Below are 25256 nucleotides of genomic sequence, written 5' to 3'. Positions count from 1 at the left end.
TAATGAATTTAACAAAGAACCTTTGAGAAGTAGGGATTACATTTAGAAAGTAGCATTCAATCAATGCCTTAACCAAGGGAGAAAGATCAATCCCGCCTTATTTCCCAGAATTTGCATCATTTACAATGAGGCTCGACCTGAGCCACCAACTCCACCAAGACCCCCGTTAGAAGAGGAGGAATTCACTACTATAAAAATATATTGATGTTCGCTAGCACTCGATCTTAAAAAGGCAAAGAATTGGATCCACAACCATAATCTAGCATGTCATAGGGAATCCAACCCTTTTGACGAATATGCAAACATGGAGGAAGAGGAGATCCCTTAGCTAACATTACTCAATATAACTTGATCGACCAACTACAAAGGACACCCACTCAGATATCAATACTAGAATTGCTCAAACTTTCACCAAAGCATAAGGATATCTTGGAGCAAGCTCTTGTAGAAACAACGGTTCCAAACAATCTGGATATCAATCGGTTCCAAGCCATGGTGGCACATATGACAGTGCCACATAAAATATCTTTCTCAGAACACAATGACGTCTCCTTGAGTCATTCGCACAACACTCCACTCCATATCAAAGTCCTAGTCTACAAACACTGAATGAAAAGAGTGCTAATAGATGGAGGAGTTGGTCTCAATATATGTACCTTGAATCCTATTTATGCATTGGGCTTCTCTGACCAATCTATTGACCCTAAAAATAAGATCACTATCAAAGCCTATGATGATGAAGAAAGGTTGTCTGAAGGAATAGTGGTACTACCCATTTAGGTAGGACCAATGCAAAAAGACACAATGTGCAAAGTCTTGGACATAAACTTGACATACAACATACTCTTGGGTCATCCTTGGATCCATGAAATGCAAGTAATACCTTCCACATACCATGAATGTCTCAAATAACCCTATAATGGACAAGAGTTTTTAATATCAGCAGACACTAACCCCTTTCAATATTGCAATGCTATGGGGGAAACTCAAAATGCTCTTGTACCACACAATAGGGAGGCCCAAGCTTCCTCATCATCCAATAATCAAGAAAAACTCAAGTTGTTGTCCATAAACTTTGATAAGAAGATGAAGATAAAGGACCAAGGTATGGGGGAATACTCTTTTGAACCCCTATGTCTATCAAAATTGCCAACCTCGCCAAAATCTCATGGACAACCTTCCACATCAAGCACCACAACCCTGATGGTATGATGAAAGAATAAGTATCTGTTAGATTACTTAGAGGGGGGGGTGAATCAATAACTAGAAAAACTGATACAAACTTCCCAAACTCAAACTCAAACTCACAAAGTAATCTTATCAATGAAATACCACTGTCAAGATCAATGCTCATACAAATACCGGTTGACTGTTATAGCAACTTAACAACTTAAACAACATCAAACTTGTAAACATCCAAATGCTTCATTTCTCAACACTTCTAGTTATCATGCCTTATCAGAAATAATTAATCAAATTAATCATAAGATCATTACCACAAAACATTCACCACATGACACAAGTATTTATACGTGGAAAACCCAAATAGGTAAAAACCACGGTGACATGAGACAAAAGAAAATATTTGAACACTTATGAAGTTCGCCTTGTTAGGAGCCTAGCCTGTTAAAGCTTTTACAAAAGTCTTGTTAAGAACTGATCTTGTTAGGAATCATCCGGTTAAGGGATTGACTACAAATGTCTTGTTAGAAGCAAATACCCTGTAAGGAGTAACCTCAGTAGAGGATTTGAAAATCCAAACTAATGGACCACCTTGTTAGAGGATTTAATAAGTAACCAAGCTTGTTAGAGCTTACCTGGTTAGGGGATTTCAATTCTGCTATAATTGTCAAAAAACTATAAGAGTTTCTTGATCTATCTAAATAGCACTACATTTGCTTGATCAGATCCATTTAAGCTTATATCTGCCTTTACTCAAACTGTAGACTCATTCTCCGGTTGAGCAACCACACACTCAACTGATTTATGTCAACTCTTGCCAACACTAAAACAAAACAACTTCATCGACCTTAAATACAAATCAATTAGGTCGGTAACACAACAAAAATGTAATCCTCTCATCATCGAGATTACAAACAAGTCGGTACAAGCATGATCATTGGATATCATAGCAATCTCATCACATCAATCAAGAAAACCTCAACCGCTCCTTGATTACCACTTCATTGAGCTCAGTAACTCATCACACATTTTGCATTAGATGCAATACATTTTGTTCCTTTCCTAGACAAACAAACATGCCAAAACATTTTGAACTTGTCTTCATACAATGACCTTATGTGTCACCATCATTACCACTCAACATCAGATCATAAACCAACATAACCAATTCAACAACCTTAATCGGTTAGGGTTTAACAAAAATAACTGGTAGGGTTTACCGGTTACATAACATAGAAAGGGTTTAACCTTTTACTCCAATTACCGGTTCAACTCACAAACTTACATATCGGTTTACAATAACCTTCACAAAGCTCTTCCTACCGGTTACAAGATAATATCAACAATAACAATAATATCATTATCAATTCAATTGACATCAATGACAACATAACATATCATTAATGCAATCTTCATGCAAATGCCAACAAACCCATCAAGAAGTTTGATGGTAAATTTATCCAAATTACTGGCTGAAGAATCAAAAGACAAGGACATGCTCAGCTGGCTATACAAGGATGAGGAAGAAATAAGAGTTGGTGCCCTAGAAGTGGTCATTCCCACAAAAAGTATGGAAATGGGTTCAAAATCATGCAACACATGGGATACAGAGGAAAAGGACCTATTGGCAAGTGTCAAGAGGGTATCCTACAACCCGTACAACCCCATTCACAACTTGCAAATGACAAATCAGGACTTGGGTATGCTCAACATGTTCAACCTGTGCAAAAGAGAGATCACCATCAGAAACCCTGATGGAGAAAAGGTAACACATAATGAAGACTCATGGAAAGAGGTGCTACACCAAGCAGCTGAAAGACAAGAAAACAACAAGAGCATGAAGAAAATGAGGAGTGACAAAAGAACTCGCTTTCCAAAGAGAGGAGGCTTCTTATAAAAAAGTACATCATGTACAAGCACCTGATCAAATTGAATTCAAGCCACAACCTGAGGAGATTGCTACTCAAAGAAAGGAGACTGTGTATGAGAAAATCCAAAGAGTACAAACAAGCACATATCATGAATCAGCACAAGCTGCCTAACTTGTATTTATTATCAGTGAACTCTTTTCACCATGCGACATTCATGTCCAGTTCAATGGGGTAACCTTCGATAGCGATTCTGAAACACATTCCAATAAGTATGAATGGGACACTTGTTCTGATATTACTGAGGATATTGAGGTGGATACAATCCACACCTATACACCCATTCCTTATGTGGGACAAGGCTTGAGATCTAGATCGTTTGAATTCAGACCACAACATATCTATGAGGCTAGCGAGAACGAGCAACTTCAATATGAAAGAGGTAATATTGATGAGAGTACCATCAAAAACCTTGAGACTATTATAGACCTCACCCGTGCTATGGAAAAATATGATAATATATTTATCATGACTCTTACAGTGGCAGATCTTAACCCGCCAAATGACTCCCTACCACTCATATATCCTGACCTTATAGACTGGGAAGAACCTGAGCACAATGATATACCAATATTCCAAAATGATGAGGCCATTTTTCAATACCTCTACTCTGTCAACCCAAAAACATGCTCCACTAGAGAACCACATAACGATATCTGCAATCAGGGGAGTGCCAAGTCTCTCAGTCATAAAATGAATAAAATCAAAAATTGATCTAATGGTGAAAACCATATAATGGCAGTATTATGTCACAAAAAAGTAAAAACAAAGGACGTATTTGATGGTGAAAACTTCTTCAAGGTACCTAAAGATGAGAGACTTGACACTCTTCCTGAACATTACTAGTAGAGATCACCCATCTTGATTGAGCCAACTCAATCAATAAATATCAGCACTGAAGCAACAACAAGAACCATACATTTAGAAGAATCACTAATGAAAAAGGAAAAACCTGAATTTGTCAAATTCTTCAAGGAGAAGAAAATCAATTTTGCTTGGTCTTATGCAGACATGCCAGGGGTAGATCCAAATCTCATCATGCATCACTTGTCCATCGCTCTTGGAGCTAAACCTATCAAACAAAAATTAGGGAAAATGAACCCACATGTCGCCATATTGGTCAAAGCAGAGCTGAAGAAGTTACTTGATGTAGGATTCATCTGACCCATTGATTATGCAGAATGGATTTCTAACATTGTGTCAGTCTTTAAACCAAATAAAAGCATCAGGATTTGTATAGACTTCAGGGATCTCAGCAAGGCTTGTCTGATGGATGACTTTCCTTTACCAAGCATCAAACCATTGTTGATCTAACTATAGGACACACTATATTATCCCTCACAGATGGTTTTTCCGGCTACAACCAAATCACGATAGCTAAAGAAGATTAGGACAAAAATGCATTCACATGTCCATGGGGTACATACTGTTAGAACGTCATTCCTTTTGGTTTAAAAAATGCTAGTGCAACCAATCAGAGAGAAATGACAACAATCTTCCATTACATGATGCATACTTTTATGGAGGATTATGTGGATGACTTGTTAGCTAAATCATTCACAAGAGCAGAACACCTGGACATCCTGGATAAAATCTTTCAATGACTAGAGCAATTCAATGTCAGATTGAATCCTAAAAAGTGTGTTTTCAGAGTCACACCCAGAAAACTCTTGGGCTACATTGTATCAAAAAAAGGCATCGAGGTGGATCCTGATAAGGCTCAGGCTATCATGAAAATACCACCTCCAAGGAACATTAGTCAACTATGATCTCTTCAAGGTAGGATACGATCTATCACAAGGTTCATTGCTCAATTGACGGACAAATGTCTCCCATTCAACCATCTACTTCATAAAAATGTACCTTTCACATGGGAGAGAAAGTGTGCAAATTCATTCCATCAACTGAAGAAATATCTCATGAATATGCCTATCTTGGTGCCACCAATAGCGGGAAAGCTACTCATCCTCTACATATCAGCAATGAAAGTGTCACTGTGGGTATTACCGGAACATAGGGCTATCAAAGGACAAGCAATAGCAGATCAACTCGTAGAAGCACCTCTACCAGGCAAACACCCACTACATGTGGAATTTATAGATACAGATGTGCTCACTATTGCATCAAAGCAGTGGACCCTATACTTTGATGGATCTTATACACAGCATGGATCAGATGTCGACATCTTTTTCGTCACTCCAGAAGGACACACAATTCTGAGATCCTATAGATTGATGTTCCCATTGACCAATAATATCGCAGAGTATGAAGGTCTAGTGACAAGTATCAAAGTAGTCATGGAATGGAAACTCACAGAATTGAAAGTCTATGGGAACTCTCAATTAGTTATCAATTAGATCAATGATGATTATCAGATGAAAGATGATAAGTTGATGCCCTACAAATGCATGGTGGATGATTTTAAGAAATACTTTGTACACATCCCATTTGAGCAGATTCCAAGGCTAAACAATAGAGTTGTTGATGCAATGGCCACTATCATCTTGCTCCTATAAATTTTAGATACACGGAATCATTATGAATTTCTGGTGGAGCGATTGTTTTCCCTGACCTATGACAATTCAAGACCCCAAGTCATTTGTGCCCTAAATGGTTCTGATTCCCCCTTATACAGGAAGATCTATGCCTACCTCAAAGAAAATACCCTTCCACAAGACCTGTCTCATAACCAAAAATGAAGTTTTATCCAATAAGAAGCCTTCTATATCTTAACCGCTGATACGCTTTATCATCGAGGTCTTTATGGTACTCTTCTTCAATGCCTCGATCATAATGAAACTGACTCCGCCTGACATGAGCTTCATGAAGGTATTTGTGGTATGCATTCAAGTGGTCCTACTCTTGCCAAGTAAATACTAAGGATGGGATAATATTGGCTGACAATGGAGAAAGAGTCCTATCAGTTTGGTAGGAAATTCCCTAAGTGTCAAATTCATGGTAACCTCATACATGCACCTGCGCAAGAGTTGCAACCATTCACTACATCTTGGCCTTTCTGTCAATGGGGACTTGGCCTAGTGGGAAAGATTCATCCTTCCTCATCGAATGGACATGAGTTCATCATCACAACCACTGAGTACTTCACCAAGTGGATTAAGGCAGTTCCATTGACTATAGTTACCTACAAACAGATAGCTTCCTTCATTTGGAATTACCTCATCTATCGGTATGACATCCCTAATTCCATTATTTTAGATAATGGAATACCTTTCAAGAATAAGGATGTACAAGAGATTTGTGAGTGATTCCATATCCAACATCACTTTTTAACACCTTATTATACACAAGGGAATGGCCAGGCAGAGGCCTCAAGCAAGACAATCTTGAAAATCCTCAAAAAGACAGTGAATGATACTAGTAAAGATTGCCATGTCTAGCTTAATCCTACACTTTGGGCCTACAGAATGAGTATCCACACACCTACATGAGCTACACCATACTCATTGGTGTATGGATAAGAAGTTATCCTGCCTATTGAGGTAGAGATTCCATCACTCTGGGTGTCATTAAAAGGCCTCATTCCAGATGAGAATATCGAGTCAATAGGTCGCAAGAGATAGAGCTACTAGATGAACATAGACAACGTGCCTTTGATCATGTAAAATCATATCAATAAATAATGTGTAGAGGCTACAATCACAAAGTCATTCCATGAGCATTTAAAGTTGGTGACCTAGTCCTAAAAGAAAATCCCTAGAATGAGCAAGATTAAGAAAAGAAAGGGAAATTTGAACCCAACTGGTTGGAACCATTTGTCATCATATCAACTTATGGATCGAGAGCATATCAGTTATCAACTTCAAAAGGGGACGTGCTTGATGAGTCAACCAACAACATCCATCTGAAGAAATTCTACACTTGAGTCATCCGATGCACAGATCAAGCAAAAAAGCACAAAAAAAGTATCAAAAATCATTACTAGGGTGAAAACCTGGAAAACAGGCACCTTGTGATACAACAAAAAAAATAAAAAAATCAAGAAAAAGACAAAAAAAACCAAAAACAAGTCAAAAAGTGCAATAAAAACAAGTGGTGAAAACCTAGCAACAGGCGCCATTTATGAAGAGAAACTCCTCTATCTATCAGTACTCACATCATATATTTGGCTCCATCTAATCTAAGCCAATAGCCATCACATAACACTTGTACATACAACGTTATCCCAAACATACTTACCGTAGTGATTGTGCTTGATTTATCTAAATCAATTATCTGAATCATATCTCACCATGGCTTGGTGATCAGTATACATATCCATATCAAAGTAGTATCGAGAGCAAGGGAAAAAATCCTAACCTCGCTGGGGGTATCTTGCTTGGAGGGTTTTAGATATTGGACCAAAAACGTAGCAAGACAACAAGTATCAGAACAACCAAGAATGACCACAACAGCGATACAAGAGGCTAGACATCAAGGAATTGAACTGATTTGAACTGAACAAACAATCTATTTGCAAGATCTTTTACTTGACAAGAATAGATTTCCAATAGCATGCATGCTCACTTATGGTTGTTAATTTTTGCTTATCATATCTCCTAAGTGACTCAAGAATATCTCAATGACTAGAGAAGCAAGGAAGGAATGTGATGTTTTCTTTGTATGTTGTTTGGGAGTGAAGCCTTCTATTATGCAAATTTGTCTTATGACGTGATCAGGTAACATATCATTGAAGATATTTTGGATATTGTATGGGACTAAGGTTAACTCTTATCTATTTTATGCAAGCAACACTCAGGTCATCTTGGTTTAATTATACCTCGACGCTTGTGTCATCTTACAATATCAAAATCAATGTAAGTTATACTTAGGTCATTATGGTTTAATTATACCATGATGCTTGTATCAACTTTCAACAAATCAAGGCCTGATGATGAAAACAAAGGAAGCACTGACACTTTGATCAAAATAGATGGAAACATTTGGGAACAAGAATGCATTAGTATCATTTCATTATCATTATCATCTTAATCTTGCATTAGGTTGCATATCATTTTAATCATGCATTAGTATCATTTCTTTATCATTATCATCTTAATATTGCATTAGGTTGCATATAATTTTTATCTTACATTAGTATCATTTAATTATCATTGTCATCACTATCATTACCATATCATATTAAGATCACATTAGGTTGCATATCATTATCATTATTATCATCATATCATTTTAAAATCTTGCATCTCACATCATTTTCAAGATACATCACATATCATACATCTCATTATACATCTCACATCATACATCTCATTTTCAAGATACATTTCAAGTTTCAAATCATTATTGCATAGTGCATATCATATCAAGAACATTTGGCATTCTAGATCGCATCATCCAAAGCACATAAAAGCACAAAAATATGTTAGAAATATTTGCACGATCATAAGCATATGCAATCATTAAATCCCACCATCATAGGCATATCACCTTCCAAAATATATAGTATCCATTAGACATACGTTGCAATCATCATATAATCATGTAGATCATAAAAATAAAAAACACACACATCACATCATCTGCATCATCACAACAATAAGAAAAAATTCTATAGCTCATCAAAGGCATCCATAACATGTAGAAGCATATCTACTATAAGTCAAAATTTATAGTCAAAATCATATCAAAGATATAAGTCAAAATTTATCATCAGTGAAACAATAAAATTCCAAAGTCCTTGGATATCATATCAATAACAGAGTCAATGAATCAAGCAACATCAACATCTATCAGTGAATCAATGTGTATCATACCAAAAATATCAATAAAAATAAAAATAAAGGTACAATGATCTATGTATAACAACAAAAGGGTACATCATCCTCATACAGGAGACTAAGAGAGGTTTCCTCCTAAATCCGTTAGTCTAGCCTCACAGCCACCTGGACCTACCCCGCCACTAGGAGGATCTCTCCTAGGACCCATCACCCCCTCACTGCCTCCTCATCTTTGGGAACGCCCACGTTGAGAGATGGTGACATAGCTAGGAGCATGATGATCTGGTGGCCCAACCTGCAAGTATAGAGACTTGTAATACTCAGCCTGTGCAGTCTGGTCAATGAGACCTCTGATAGTGTCTCTTGTCACACCTTGATCGGTGGCTTGTTGTAATTACTATAACGCCTCCTCTGCATGGCCTCGTCACTCTATATTTTTGTCCCTCTCAGTAGTCAAGTGTGTTACCTATACCTGCAATTGTGTAATTTTTCCTTGTGCTTGTGATAATTGCGTCTGAAGTCTCTGCACTAAGGACTGTAATGTTGTTGTCTGGGCCTGCTACTAGTGTGATGGCACTATGATAGTAACATGTCTGGGTTGTGGTTTTTGTGAAACATGTGCTATCAGGATCTATGGTGTACTCATATCTCATGTGGCTGGCGGGGGTATGTCCAATCTCCTCCGGTATACTAAGGGTTGCACATCCTCCTCCTCCTCCTCATCGAAGCCGATGTTGCCCAATCCTACCCACCCAGATCCTCTAACTCTATCTCCTCATCAGATCTATCCTCCTCACCTCTACTTCCCACTTCTACTATGTCCTCTACCTATATGGGACCTCCCCAACCTAGCATTTGTCTCCATCCACCACCTCTACCCCTCATCCCGCTGGGTCCTACTCCACCTCCTCTCCTCTCAAAACTAGCATCCCCACCACCACCCCTACCTCAACCCAACTATCCTCGGCCTTGGCCCACTCTTCAATCTCCTCTCTGGCCCCTCATCCCCCTCTTCGTACCTCAGCCCCGTTGGCTTCCTCATTTCCCTTTGTCACCACCATCATCATCAACCACTTCTAGTGGTGGTATCCTCTCTCTTGGCCCTGTCAATCATGGAAAAGGAAGGCTAGAAAAATAAGGGGCATAATCCTAGTGCATGCCTGCATCTTTCACTATAGGCCTCATATCCTACACAACAAAAGGAAGACCGTGGAACTCTGCATGGGTAGTGGTGTAATCCAAGGGTGGCCCCTACTCTGCTCTCTCCTTGTACACTCTAGCGTACAAGGTAGTCCTCTATGGTCTCGGTTGTGGCTGACCAAACTATCAATATACCCATGACAAGAGGAATCTCTCCAAAACATAGGGTGTCCGCCCAATCAAGTATCAGCTCTGCAGAAAAACTGGCACCTCTGTGGCATCCTTAGGCCAAGGCTCGCAATCCAAATATGGGCACCAAACCACTACATCCATATCATCTAAAATGCACCTCCAGCACTCCATCTTCCCTATCATAGGCTAGGAAGCTACCTGTCTGTACATATACAAATAAGGATATCTAGTTGGTTGAGCTCTCTAAATAATAGGACGCATAATGGCTATATGCTCCCAAGCCCAAATCTGCAGTAATGTACACCCAGTTGCCAAACTAGATCCTCGATCCCTGTCATATATTATCTGATGTAGCTCATGATAGAGGTGGGCTAGAATGCATATACCCCATGCATAGCGAGTCCTCTCTCATATCATACATCATAGCACATGGCCCCATCCAATGGATAATCCATGTGATCTCCTGTCAGGAAGGAGGAAACCACCAACTAAACCCGCTAGCACTGATGGAAGTGAGGTGTATCTATTTATCATATCATGCCAACCCACTAAATATCCAACAATATGAGGATCACCAAAAATATCTTGGAGTGCACCTGTCCCTCCAGTCTCCTCCACATCATAAACGACTAGCTCGCCTATGATCAGAATTCGTAGAATCCGATAGACATCCTCCAGAGTCATAGTAATCTCTCCTGTTGGCAAGTGAAAGGTGTTGTGCTCACTATGGCACTGCTCTGCTAAAGTTGTCAAAAGTGCTCTGTTCTTTCGATAGGAAGGCATGCGCAACAAGTGAATTAGACCACAATCCTCGAGCACCGCTCGATCATTGTCTATCAATCGACTATGTAAGGAGAGTGTCTTCTGCTATCTCTCCCAAAGCTGTATGACACCTAAGTCAGCCTATATCAACACACAAGCACCATATCATTTTCACCTATCCTAAGAAATCAAGCATCAAATCTCAATCAAAAAGGGGCACCTATGACAGTGATGATAGCCATGACATCATACAAAGAGTTCCAAATCAAACACTCTTGACAACTAGGTGGGTTCAACCTAACCTATCTATCGAAATCAGCAAATCAATCAATCAAAGAATCATATCGAAATCAAAGTCTCATATCACAATCAAAGTTTCATATCAAAAATCAATCAATCAAAGTTTCATATCGACAAATAATCAATCAGAGAATCATATCAAACTCAAGCAGCATATCAAAATCCAGTATCATATCGTAATCAATCAACCAAGGACACATATCATGCATTCTATCAATGATAATTTGACACATCGATAATCAGGACCCATATCAAAATTTGACCCATAACGACAATTAGGACCCATATCAAAATTTGATTCATATCGACAATCAGGACTCATATCGACAATCTGACTCATAACGACAATCAGGACCCATATCAACAATTTGACCCATAACAACAATTAGGACTTATATCAACCTTTGACCCATATCAATCATTGACTCATATTGACAATTAGGACTCATACCAAAGTGACCCATATCAAAATTTGATCCATAATGACCCCTCATATCAACTGACGAATCATATCAACCCTAGACCAACTTTTGAACATCACGCATCTCAATGAACAAAATCGATGCCTACCAACACATCGAAAAGGTGCCAAACATCATAACAATCCTAAAAATCAAATTGGCTCGTCAAAAATTTCAAAAATTTCAAAAGTTCAAAATTGTCACGTAAGCACTAAAACAATCAATGTATGCGCTAATTTAAATGTGTTGTACAATTTCATGTATGCACTAGGTCATACATCAAATATGCTAAGCAAAATGACAAATGTGGTACGAGAAAATTCATATGCACTAATTTGTACCACATATGCACTAAAAGAATAAATAAAAAATTAAAATCAGAAAAACTCTACCGTACATGCAAAAATTAAAAAATCTAGTTTAAAAAGCACAAAAATCTAGCTAAAAAAATCACAATGAAGGTTAGAAAATTGAACTTAATGGTGGGTCATACTCAGGTGGTCGCTAGAATCGTCGGACATGCTCAAATCGATGTTTGTGGTAGGGGGGTTCCATTTCTTCTCTCCTCTCCAAGCTCCAATCTCCAAATGACAAGTGCACAAATGAGGTGAAAATGGGCCCTAGAGGGTTTATATAGCCCATGTTGACGCAGGCGGTTGTGCTGCCTCGGTGGACATGTGGGGAATGTACACCCTATTCCCACATTAGTTCTTCGTCAATTCTTAAATATTCTTTTTAATAAAATTAATTGGCAGATAAATATTGAAAAATTTTAATTTTCAAAAAATAAAAATAAAATTAATTTTTTTTAAAAACCGTCCAAAAATTCGAAAATCATCTGCGTCTCGACACTACCCCAGAAATCATTTTTTTTTCTCAAATTATCTCCCAAGGGGGCATATCGACATTAATTTCATATCAGTCTCATATCGACTTTTCATATCAAATCAATTTTTCATATCCAAGGTTTCATATTGATAATTTTGGTGACATATCAAGCGTTTTTCTTTGAATCAACATGTGTTCACACGTTGCTTCAAAGAGGGGAAAAATGTAGACACCTAAAACTTGCACAATGAATTTTAATTCATTTAATCATTATTAATTCTCCTAATAATTAAATCTACATTTAATTAATATCCCCTTTTCTTCTATTTTAGCCATTAATCAAATTAATATTCCACTTCTTCTATCTAAGCCATTTAATTAAATTCACATTTAATTAAAAATCTCCATTTATCCCCTTTCTCATTTTAATTAAATCTACATTTAATTAAAATCCTCTTTTGCATTTAAATAAATTAAAATTTATTTGTAAATCCCCCCACTTGCAAAATCCTACAAATGCAAGTTGCATCCCTTTTGGCTAAATTAAATCATTTTGATTTAACTAAAAATCCTATTTTCCCTCACCCACTTGCATTCTCCTACATCTCCCACTTGCCTCCATAATCATCCTTCTAGAAACCTCCTAATCTCATCCTAATCATGTCTAATATCCTAATCATGTCCTTTCCCTAAATTTGGAGGAGTCACTTGTCCAAATTTGGAAGAAAGTCTTCAAAATGTATTTAAGACTTTATCTATTTCAACAAGTTAACTTGTTGAGTCTTATAAACATGTAAGGCTCTTACATAAACCACTAGTGGTTTTCCTCTTTGGGCAAGTTAGCCTCCAAAGTCTTCAAAAGGCATTTAATGCCTCTTACAAGCCCACACCCCTTATCCATGATGGTTGTCCTTTTAACCATTTTCTCATATTGCACAAGAGTTTACCTCTTGGGTAATAGCATGCCTCTTTAGTTAATAGCATTATCCAATGATGCCACTATGTGAGGTTGTCCCTAATTGCTTGCTTAGCATCTAATGCTTCTTTAGAATATTCTCAAGCCCTCTCAAGGTGAAATTTTTCAACTTGGGATTGGATTGAATCTCTCTCATGGATTGATAACTTTCAATCCTATCCCTTTTTGAGATTACTCAATCTCAACCATCCAATTCTCTATTTTGCCTATAAATAGAGCTCATTTATTCAATTCAAGGATCCCAATCTTGTGCATCCAAATTATAGTCATTTTGAATGTTATCAAGAAGCTCATTTGTCATCTTCAAGCATATAAGTCTTCTAGCATTAGCATCATAGAATTTAGCTTAATTGCATTATGTTTTAGATCATTTAGCCTAAATTGCATATCAATTACATACTTTTTCATCTTCATCTATCTTAATTAGCTCATTATAATCTTCAATTTGGAATTAACTTAGCCTCATATCATCTCCACCATCTTGATCATAACTAGCTTTTCATCTTGCATCCTTAGCTTTCATTCTTGTCATCATCTCACCATTTAGTAGGATCTTAGTTGCATTCATTTTGATCCTAGAATAATCATTTAAATATCATTCTCTAGGTTGACATCCAAGAGATCAAGTGCTCTTCCAAGTGAGGGCCACCTTGAATCTTAAGGATCTTTAGGGATAGAGGAGCATGAGATGATTTTGAGAGTTTTTGGTTCACTAACATGTTTTTGTGATTACTAACTCTAATGCAATGTTTCATGTGTGTGTTTGAGGTGTTTTCTTTCATTTGCAGGATGATCCCACATTTCTAGCACACACCTAGTTTTCATAGATTTAGAGAAAATTTTACATAGTATTGTTGGGTGAAAATTTTGTAAACTGGTGAAGGGATATAAAATTTGAGTTTCATGACTGTACATGAGATAATACTTCTCAGAAGGAAAAGTACAATCTCTCCTCATTGTAAGGGAAGGCTCCCCCTTTCTTATGCAGTTTCTATTTTCCCTATTCTACCTACTAACTTTACACTAATCCAAGATGTCACAACAACTTCATTCTCTTTTTTTAGAACAAGTTATTAATTCTCTATTTAGAACAAATTTCTTCTTTCAATTGAAACAATTCAAACTTGTAGTAATATTCAAACTATGCTAGTTAGGAAGTAAAGTGTCCATGAAAGAAAAAAGTCTTATGTTACTTCCCTTTTCTAAAAATGACTTAGGGGTGGGCCTTATGTATATAAAGAACTCAAAGTTTCTTTCAAATACCTAAGTCCTATCAACCACTGTAACCCCAAATATCAATATATTGCTAGCTCAAAGACTCAAATATATCGTAAAGTTTTCTACTCTAACAAGATAACTTAGTATAGCACAAAGACTTCACCCTCTTATCTACTTAATATAAAATTCAGAAGCTCAAAGACTTTCCAATATTACCCACACCAATTTCCTATTCTTGAATTCCCAAAGTAACACAAAGTCTACCTTTATAAACTCAAGTTATTCCTCAATAATTTGGAGCAATAACAATACAATACTTATATCTTTCCAAGGACATATAGCATAAATGACATAAGAACATTTATATCATACCCAAGAGTGATTCCAACACAAAGTTTGAAATCTAGACTTGTCTTCTCTTTGATTAAGTTTGCAAACTCACAATATGAACACCAAGTCTCACTTTTCTCTTCACTTTGGCAGAGTTTTGTTGCATAAAATAATGATGGGAAAAGATCTGCGTTTCATTAAAAATCCTCATATATATAGAGGAGAGGTGCAACATGAAACTAGAAAAGATGTAACTAATTTGTGACCAAGTCAAAATTAGACCTATTTGACTTAGAACACATGAAGTACTACATACCTACTAGAGTATATACAAAATGACACTTCAAGTGTTGATTGACATTACAAAATGCCACTTGAAAATTAAAAAAATGACTAAGCATCATTTTCTTCATGTTGATTCTCATTTCTAAAATTCTTCAAATTTTTGTAAGAAATTCTTCATCTGAGCTCCATCGGGTCCCTGGGTATGGCTGGTGATAATCTTGTTCCGTGTGATAGAATCCTCTAAATCAACACAACATTTCTTGTGTTTCTTCAAAAGAGAATCTAGGAAATCTAAAATGAATTGTAAATGAACCAATTTTTAAATAGAGGACAAGGAGAAGTCCTCTATCAATTTTATTAGTCATCAATAAGCTTAATTCCTTAATGACCACATCCATTTCAAGAACCTTTTGATTTTGATCAAGGAAAGTACATGGGATCTTAGAGATTTTATCAACAAACTCCTTATTTTCAGCACATTCCTTTTGGGATTTCCTCATGTCCTTGATAAGGTGCTCTATAAAATTCATTTGGTGCTCTAGCACCTCTCTTTGCTTAACATACATATGTTGAGAAGGAATAACACCATTCTGCACAAGATCATTTGAATTAAAGTTTTCAAGCTTCAACCATACCTCAAAATCCTTCTCATGTGCTTCCAATTCTTGAGAGAAGATTCTTATGGCATTTTCCACTTCTATCCTTATGAATTTTAGTGCTCTAGCACCTCTCTTCACTTAACATACATATGTTGAGAAGGAATAACACCATCCTACACAAGATCATTTGAATTAAAGTTTTCAAGCTTCAAACATACCTCAAAATCCTTCTCCTATGCTTCCAATTCTTGAGAGAAGATTCTTATGGCGTTTTCCACTTCTATCCTTATGGCATCAAGGCTAATAACAATGGTGAAAGACAAGCTCAGGAGTTGTGTGCCCTGACTTAGCATCTAGTCCATCCATTCTCCCACTGCTCTACTTCGTGATGTTGCTTGCTTGACCCTTTTCATAACCTATTCATCCAATGATGAAGTCATTGGATCAATGGCTTCCAAGACTTAGTAACCTTAATTAACACATGGTGATCTATTCAACCTATGCCTTAAGTTTATCCTTTTTCACCTTATCTTTATTAAACCTGGCAACAAGAGCATCCAAAGTCGATTGAGCATCTCCCCCAATAGAGTCATGAGTTTAATTTCCCAATTCAATCCTAATGATGACATAGTCTGATTCCTGAATCTAATCCATATCCTTATCAAGAGGAGGGATGAAAATATTTGCATATGTGTTTCTTGATTTGTCCACATTTACCCTTGACAAGGTTTTTGCTTTCTTGGTGACCTTGAGTCTGGTGGGGACAAGCTAACTAAAATCAAATTCATTAGGAGATGTTGCTTACTTCTTTCTATTAGGAGCATTAGATATTAACCATGGAGGCAAATCTAAATCATCATCATATGTCACCACAACTTGAGAGGGATTAGTTGACTCTTGAATAGTAGTGGCTACAATAAGTGATGTCATGGTAACAACGTTGGTAGGATTTTCAAAAGATGTCTCGTTAGTTTTAGGAGCAGTCTCTATCATAAACTTATCAAAGTCATAAAACATAGAGGTAGATACCTCAGACAATTTGGGAAAAGTGGAGAAAACATTCTTGATGTTATGATGGGGTATCTAGGGCAGACTCACTAGCACTGGTGGAAGAAACATGCACAACTGTGCTTGGGGAAACACGTGATAGCAAAAGATTCTGATTCAGAAGTGGAAACTAGAGCTTGCATCATGGATGAAGAAAGAGATACCTGGGGTAGAGTTTTATGGGACTTATCTTCTTGGTGTAGTCCTTTCTCGTCATATTCATCATGCTCTTGATCACCCTCTTGATCATCCTCAAGCTAATCAACATCAATAAGTTTTATATCAGTATGCTCATCTTCCAATTGTTCATCTTGTACTTTAGATTCCTATGTCTCATAAACATTAGAGGCCAATGGCTCAACTTGGGATTTTCCTTTATTGGTTCCAACTGTGAACTTCAACTTGGGATCATTTGAAGGAGTGGCGGGATCCTATTTATTCTTTGATCTAATTTCTGATCTTCTTCCAATAGGTCCAGTTGTATCATCATCAGAGCCAAAGGAGAAAGGTTTCAATGGGATCTCCTTGCTTGAAAGCCACATATTAGTACTCTCCAGAATACTTTGAAATTTGAATCTGATTGAGGTTGACTCCTTTTTGATGAATACTAAGAGGGGGGGTGAATTAGTATACTGAAAAACACTGTACTTAAACACTTAATCAATCTAGTAGTAAACCGCTAAAACAATTCAACAAATAAACCGGTCAACACACATGCAAACCAAATAGAAAATAAGGCATTCACCCACAAGAGCAATAACACCATAACACAAGATATTTGACGTGGAAACCCAAATGGGAAAAACCACGATGAGATGAAACTCAAAAGTAACTATTTGTAGAATAGAAACCAGACCAATTAAGGTCAGACCGGTTAAGGTCATACAATGTTCTTCTCAGAATAGATCCTGTTAGGAATCTCAATCTCTGTTAGGAGACAAGTTCGATTAAAGACTACCTTGCTAGAGGATTTTAGATACACAAATGTGAACCACCTTGTTAGAGGATTTACAAAGGCTTTTTGGGCCTACCCGGTTAAGGGCTTCAGACTTGTCGAAGATGTGAGTAATCAACAAGTGAGTGATCTAGCAAATAGCACAGATTTCTTGGTTAGATCCTCGATAGCTCGTTCTTAATGCATTCGTGCATTACTTCAGTCTTCAACACATTCACACTATGCCTTACCTTGCAAACCTGAACTTCTCTTCTATATTCACTTACAAAAGCTCATCAACCACCTTAAACCCTAGCAACAACCTAAAACCCTAGACATGATGTCCTTATAAAGGAATCTGATTTCATGTCGGTCCAATAGGATTACAATCTGATTTCCTAGGTTCAATGAATCTAGACATATTTGGTAACACGACACAAAAAGCACCACCAAAGTGTCGGCACCGTCGAACAATCGGTGGATGATAACTCATCACAAAATGTTGGTTGGTAACTCATCACAGAGTATTACTGGTTCATACAAAATACTGATTTACGCAAAATACCGGTTGTTGGTTTGACAAAAATGAAGACTGGGAAATATGTGTTCTGCCGCGTTGATCTTTCATACCACTTGAGATCCACGAACCACTTGGGGTCAACATACCACTTGAGACAGGTAACCACTTTGTGCACAACATCGATAGTCTAAAGACTAATACATGATACCAGTTAGGAACAATTATCGGTTGAGCATAATTCATACATTCATAAAGTGATCTCATAACAAGTGTGTGTCCATCAATGACAATCACAACATCAGCCATCAAGAATGCCAACAATCTCTCCCTTTGGCATTGATGGCAACACTTAGGAAAAATTTTGACATCTAAGTGTTTTACAACAAACAATATGCCATAAGCAAAATTACTCCCCCTAAGCATATACACTATCCCTTTTGTAGAAAATACAATGTATACTACTCTTTATCAGAGATAGACATGAAAGTATATATCAAAACATCAAAATTTATATACTTCTCCTCCTTTGCCAACAATGACAAAAACACTACAGATGAACCCCTGTTCCATTGGTATTAAAATAATAAATGTTTATGACAATAATGAGTAAAATTTGTCAAAAATAGATTTAAAGTCCTACAAAAATTGCTTCATAGATAAGGACCATGACTCAAGTAGGGAGGTAGCCACCTCTTTCTCTGTCTGCATCTGGGAGACCTGTTCTTCCATGGCATCTATCGTGCTCATTTCTTGAGTGACCATTAGGGCATCAAGATTTAGATAGCATTTCTGGAGAATTTGCAATCTTGGCAGTAGGACTAGTTGAAGTTCCTGCAAGTTCCTTGTTCGGTTGCTTATTTTTGCCTCAATTCTTGCAGATTGGAGTTGAAGCCTATGAACGGTTTGTCCATATGTGGAGAAGGAATCATATGGCATCTTGAAGGTGCTAATAAATGACTGCATATCTAACTGCAGTTTGTCCTTTCGGGTGAGTACATCATCACACAATAGATGAGGTTGACAAATCTTCTTGAGAAGTAGATTTCCCTCATCCATTCATCTTTGATGTCCTTCTGTTCCTTCTGAAGTTCCAACCGACGCTCATTCAACCTTGTCACTAGGGTAATGTTCAGAGCCTTTTGAGCCTTTTTCTTGGCATTTTCCTTTGCAACCTCTTCTAGGCTCTGCACCTGATCATCTACTACTATACATAGGAGCTTCAATTGTGCCAGTGAGGAATCAGTACTAGGGAGGTTTGTACCAGGTATCAAACCGGTAAGAGTATCCACTGCAGCTTGGATCACATCTTTCTCCTTCTTCCTCCTTATCACTTCTAGGCATTCTTGAGAAACCTTAATGCTCTATAGCAGCTCCATTTCATTTGCAGACTAGAGGTCAATGGGACTGGTAATGTCAGCCGGTTTGGCTTGACTACCAGTTGCCTTTGGAGTCTCCATCTGAGTGCTTTTTGCCACTTCTTCTTTCTCTGTAGCTCTTCTCTTGTCTTCTTCTGCCTTTATTTTCTCCTCCTCTTTTCGCACTTCTTCATCCTTATTCTTCTTCTCCTCTTCCTTCTTCTTCTTCTCCTCTTCCTTTCTCTTCTCCTCTTCCTTTCTCTTCTCCTCTTCCTTTTCCTCCTCTTCCTTCTTCCTCCTTATTCTTTTTCTTCTCATCCTCTTTTATCTTTTCCTCCTCTTTCTTTTTCTCCTCATCCTCTTCCTTTTTCTTCTCCTTAGCTTTCTTCTTTGCTTCCTCTTTTCTTTCCTCTACTTCCTTTTGCTTCTCTTCCTGTCTGCTTGTTTTCTCTTGTCTTCTTCCTATTTCTCCTTTCCTTCTGTTTCTGATGGTTCATCTAGAGTAACATCCTCTACATCCAGAGCGTCGACATCAATAGTGTCTATTGGTTTAGTAACCGAGTTTCCTTCATTATCATATACTTCATCCAATTTTGTTATTGCCAGTTCCTGCTCAGCCTTCTTGTTGGCTTGAAGCACTTCATGAGTGTGTGCAACAGTTGTCATATGAAGATGAGTGTCTTTTTCAACATCATCAATTCTCCCTTCTAATAACTAGAGTCTTCTCCTTCTAGTGAAGAAGAGTCTTTTGTTTTGGTTAATGACTTCAAATAGCTTAGAATTGGATGGGTCAGGAAAGTGTTGGGCAAATACTTTCTCCCTTATTTCTTGTTCCTTCTCTATGGCAATGCACCATTTGTTGTCTAAAGAATTATACAAAGAATCCGGTGTCTCAGATCTAATTTCTGAAGGCGACCGGTCATTAGCACACAAATACTTAATGATTTCCTGTTCAACTTCTTCCTTTTCTTCATTATTGAAATCATCAAAATGATCTACTAAATCATTCAACAACTTTCTCCTAATATTTTTAATAGTTCTTTGACAATGTGTCAAAGGTTTGTAGGAAGAAATGTCAATATTTACCGGTGCCGATGTTGCCAGTTCATTCTTTGTCCTTTTCTTTGATTGCCTAGTCTTCTTAGGTTGTTCTTCAAACACAGTGTCCTCTGAGTCTGGTGAATTACTCTTTGTCTTCCTCTTCCTCTCAAAGACTTTGGCAGGTGCTGTTTCTGATTTCTTCTTTGCAGGTGACCATTTGGTCACCTTGGGACTTGATGAAGTAATCGGTGCCGATGTTGAAGGCACTGTCATTCCTTTCTTTGCTAAGGGTTCTTTAACCGATGTAACCCTTTCTAGATAGGTGTTGGTTCTCTTTGCCTTTGGATCAAGAGGTGAGGCAAGTAGGGTAGAGGCATACCCATCCAGCATATCATTCATTACCTCATAGCCCATTGGTTTCACTTCTTCTTGTCTAGGCTCAACTGCCTCCATTATGCATACATCAATTTTGATGGTGAAGCAGATGTCCTCCTCATACTTCTTGACTATATCACCAGATATCCTTATCCTTTAGCTCATCTTACATCTGAACTTATCAAAGTACTTGATCAACACATCCAAATAACCTATTCCAACCACTTGTAGGCTTTCCTTGATTTGCTTTGATATCGGTTGGTCCGCAGACCACTGAATATCTCCAACTCCTGGGAAATAACCTTGGAAGTAAAAGAACAATCCAACTAATAGTTATCCAAACTTAAATCTTAATGCATTGTCCTATTTGATCGACTTGAGGTTCAACAGAAGTTGTCTTTGCATGCAAGTGCACAGATCAAATGATGCATCTTCCTTGATCATCCTATAAGTAGCATTTACCGCTACAACAGAGACAGAGTTAATTCTGCTAGCCGAGAACATCCGGTAACCTATTACCATACAAACATACTTGACCAAATCGTCCTTGATTGAGTTGATAGTCATTCCTCGTGAGTCGCTCACTGAACCGGTGATCTTGGACATTTCAGTCTTGCTGACCTTCCTTAGGGCTAGTACTTCACCGACATTGCAAAAACTGATGATAGCATGAATTTATTTTGGTGTGATATCATGCATCCACTCTAAGTACATCTTATCACCATGTACCCTGCTAAGAATAATGCAAATGTGATCATCCAAAGATTCTTCAAGAAAGTAAACTACATTGTGAAGTTTCTTCTTTTCTAGAATGCTGAATTTCGGTTTAATCTTCTTATCCTTTCTACAGAACAAGCTCAGCTGGGAATGGATCACAAGAGACCCTAGGTCTTCAATTTTATAGTCTATGTAATCAGAAATGCCTTCTTCCACTATAACACCAACAGGTACTTGAGACAGGGCATTGTATTTTGACTTATGTTGAATGGAGTCCATAGAATCAGTAGGTGCACTAGAGCTAGCATGTGATGCGGAAGCCATGATAAATGGAGAAGTATGAAAAATACCTTCGAAGATCAAAATTTAGGGCTTTGAAATTTGAACTTCGCCACACACTCCTTCAGTTGCTGAGATACCACTTTGCGTTCTACACTCCTCCAACAGATGTTTGCTTCAGATTCTTCTTCAGGATTTTGATAAATTCTTTGAATCGCAGTGTAAATTGCTTTTCTTTGCTCTACACTTGAAAAAATTCTTTGCTTCAAAAAACCGGTTGGGATTTCGGTTCACAAAAGGTTCCGGACCAACTCCTTGAGTCCTCTGAGGATATCTTCCAGTGTTGTTCATAACAGACCTACATTTAGATGCTCTATGCCCAAACTTGTTGCATGCATAACAATTACCATTGAACTTATTGGATCTAGGTACGTTGTTTATAAAGTAAGGAAAATTATTGTAGGCTTTTCTCCTACACACATTAGCAGTATGTCCTTCTTTAAGACAGTTAAAGCAAATAGGTTTGAACTTTTGCTTACCTTTACCTTTGAATGCCGGTTGCTTCTTCGATGCTTCAACATTTGCACCAAAGGTCTCACCTTCCTCATGACTGGAGTAACCAAGTCCATCAGTATTCTTGACAGGTTTGGCTGATTCAAGCTTTTGCTCTAGCTTAACAGTACTCTTGTTGAACTTAGCAAGTATTTCCTTTAACTCAGAGAGTTCTTTGGAAATAGCAACATTTGCTTCCATCAAGTTTGTATTCTCGAAGATGGCTATGTTCAGTTCACCTTGTACTTCTTCTTTTTCCATTCTTCTCTCATGAAGGTGAGCGATAAGTGCACTGATCTCTTGCTTCAACTTGGAGATCTCATGATCTTTGTCCTTAACCAGATCTTTAGCTTTCCTCTGGTTCTCAAGCTCTTGACACATTCAAATAGTCAGTCCTTCCAACTCCTTTCTCAGGTTGGAATTTGATTCATTTAGCTTTTCTACTTCTTGGATTAGGGCTTCCATATCTGCTTCATCAGAAAGAACTATTTTCAGATAGATCCATCAGTTTTTCAGCATGCTCTCTTCTTTTTTCCTGAGAGGCCTTATATTTTACCATAAGTTCATCATAGGCTTGCTCAGACTATGTGAGCCGATGAGTAAGTTCCCTCACAGTGTATTCCCCCATATCTCTTTCCAAGTGGTTAGACTTATAGAAAGGTAGGCTCTGATACCAATTGATGAATACTAAGAGGGGGGGTGAATTAGTATATCAAAAAACACTGTACTTAAACACTTAATCAGTCTAGTAGTAAACCGGTAAAACAGTTCAACAAACAAACCGGTCAACACACAGGCAAACCAAATAGCAAATAAAGCATTCACCCACAGGAGCAATAACACCATAAGACAAGATATTTGATGTGGAAACCCAAATGGGAAAAACCACGGTCAGATGAAACTCACAAGTAACTATCTGCAGAATAGAAACCAGACCGGTTAAGGTCATACAATGTTCTTCTCAGAACAAATCCTGTTAGGAATCTCAATCTCTGTTAGGAGACAAGTTTTATTAAAGACTACCTTGCTAGAGGATTTTAGATACACAGATGTGAACCACCTTGTTAGAGGATTTACAAAGGCTTTTTGGGCCTACCCGGTTAAGGGCTTCAAACTTGTCGAAGATGTGAGTAATCAACAAGTGAGTGATCTAGCAAATAGCACAGATTGCTTGGTTAGATCCTCGATAGCTTGTTCTTAATGCATTCTTGCATTACTTTAGTCTTCAACACATTCACACTATGCCTTACCTCGCAAACCTGAACTTCTCCTCTATATTCACTTACAAAAGCTCATCAACCACCTTAAACCCTAGCAACAACCTAAAACCCTAGAAATGATGTCCTTATAAAGGAATATGATTTCATGTCGGTCTAATAGGATTACAATCCAATTTCCTAGGTTCAATGAATCTAGACATATTTGGTAACACGACACAAAAATCACCGCCAAAGTGTCGGCACCGTCAAACAATCGGTGGATGATAATTCATCACAAAATGTCGGTTGGTAACTCATCACAGAGTATTACCAGTTCATACAAAATACCAATTTATGCAAAATACCGGTTGTTGGTTTGACAAAAATGAAGATTGGGAAATATGTGTTCTGCCGCTTTGATCTTTCATACCGCTTGAGATCCACGAACCACTTGGGGTCAACATACCGCTTGAGATAGGTAACCACTTTCTGCATAACACCGATATTCTAAAGACTAACACATGATACCGGTTAGGAACAATTACTGGTTGAGCATAATTCATACATTTACAAAGTGATCTCATAACAAGTGTGTGTCCATAAATGACAATCACAACATCAACCATCAAGAATGCCAACACTTTTGTGACCATTTAATGAGGGGTGAGGGAGTTGATGAAACTTTATTTTCAGCATAAGTAAGGTCTAAAACATTACCATCTTCTTCTAGGTCATATGGGATAGATCAGCAAGATCAAACTCCCTAATTTGATCAACTATCAGACCATAGTAATCAAGCTTCCCGATATCATGTTCAATCCTGCAATCAACCCATACATCTTTAATATGATGGACATGAACATAGGCCTTTTTCAACTTGTCCCTCATTCCCCTGTAGTCAAAGTCTCTTCGCATCTTGAAGAACCTCATGGTCACTCTTCTCATCTCTTCCTCCATTGCCCTAGATTTGAAGATAAAAGTGATGGAATGTCTACCAATGCTTAAAGTAAACTTCAAACCTATCTTGTGGGAACTTGATTGAGCCTCATGGATTGCCACCATCTGATGAGCCAATTCCATCAGAACAATTTTATCTGATGGGTATCTTGGGAGCATAAAGGATTCACCATTGAAACAACCTACTCTGAGATATGTGAAAGTGGGGAACTACAAGAAAATACATCCATATTCATTTACAACCTCCCAAGCATGATCTGACACTCTTCTATTGTACAAATTCTTATTCAACATGCACATGTGGTATCCAAAGAAAGCATCATTCACTCTTCAGAAATGAT

This window comes from Cryptomeria japonica, chromosome 9 (genome assembly GCF_030272615.1).
Source record: "Cryptomeria japonica chromosome 9, Sugi_1.0, whole genome shotgun sequence".
In the NCBI taxonomy this organism is placed as follows: Eukaryota; Viridiplantae; Streptophyta; class Pinopsida; order Cupressales; family Cupressaceae; genus Cryptomeria; species Cryptomeria japonica.
Note: the sequence above shows the minus strand (reverse complement) of the source record.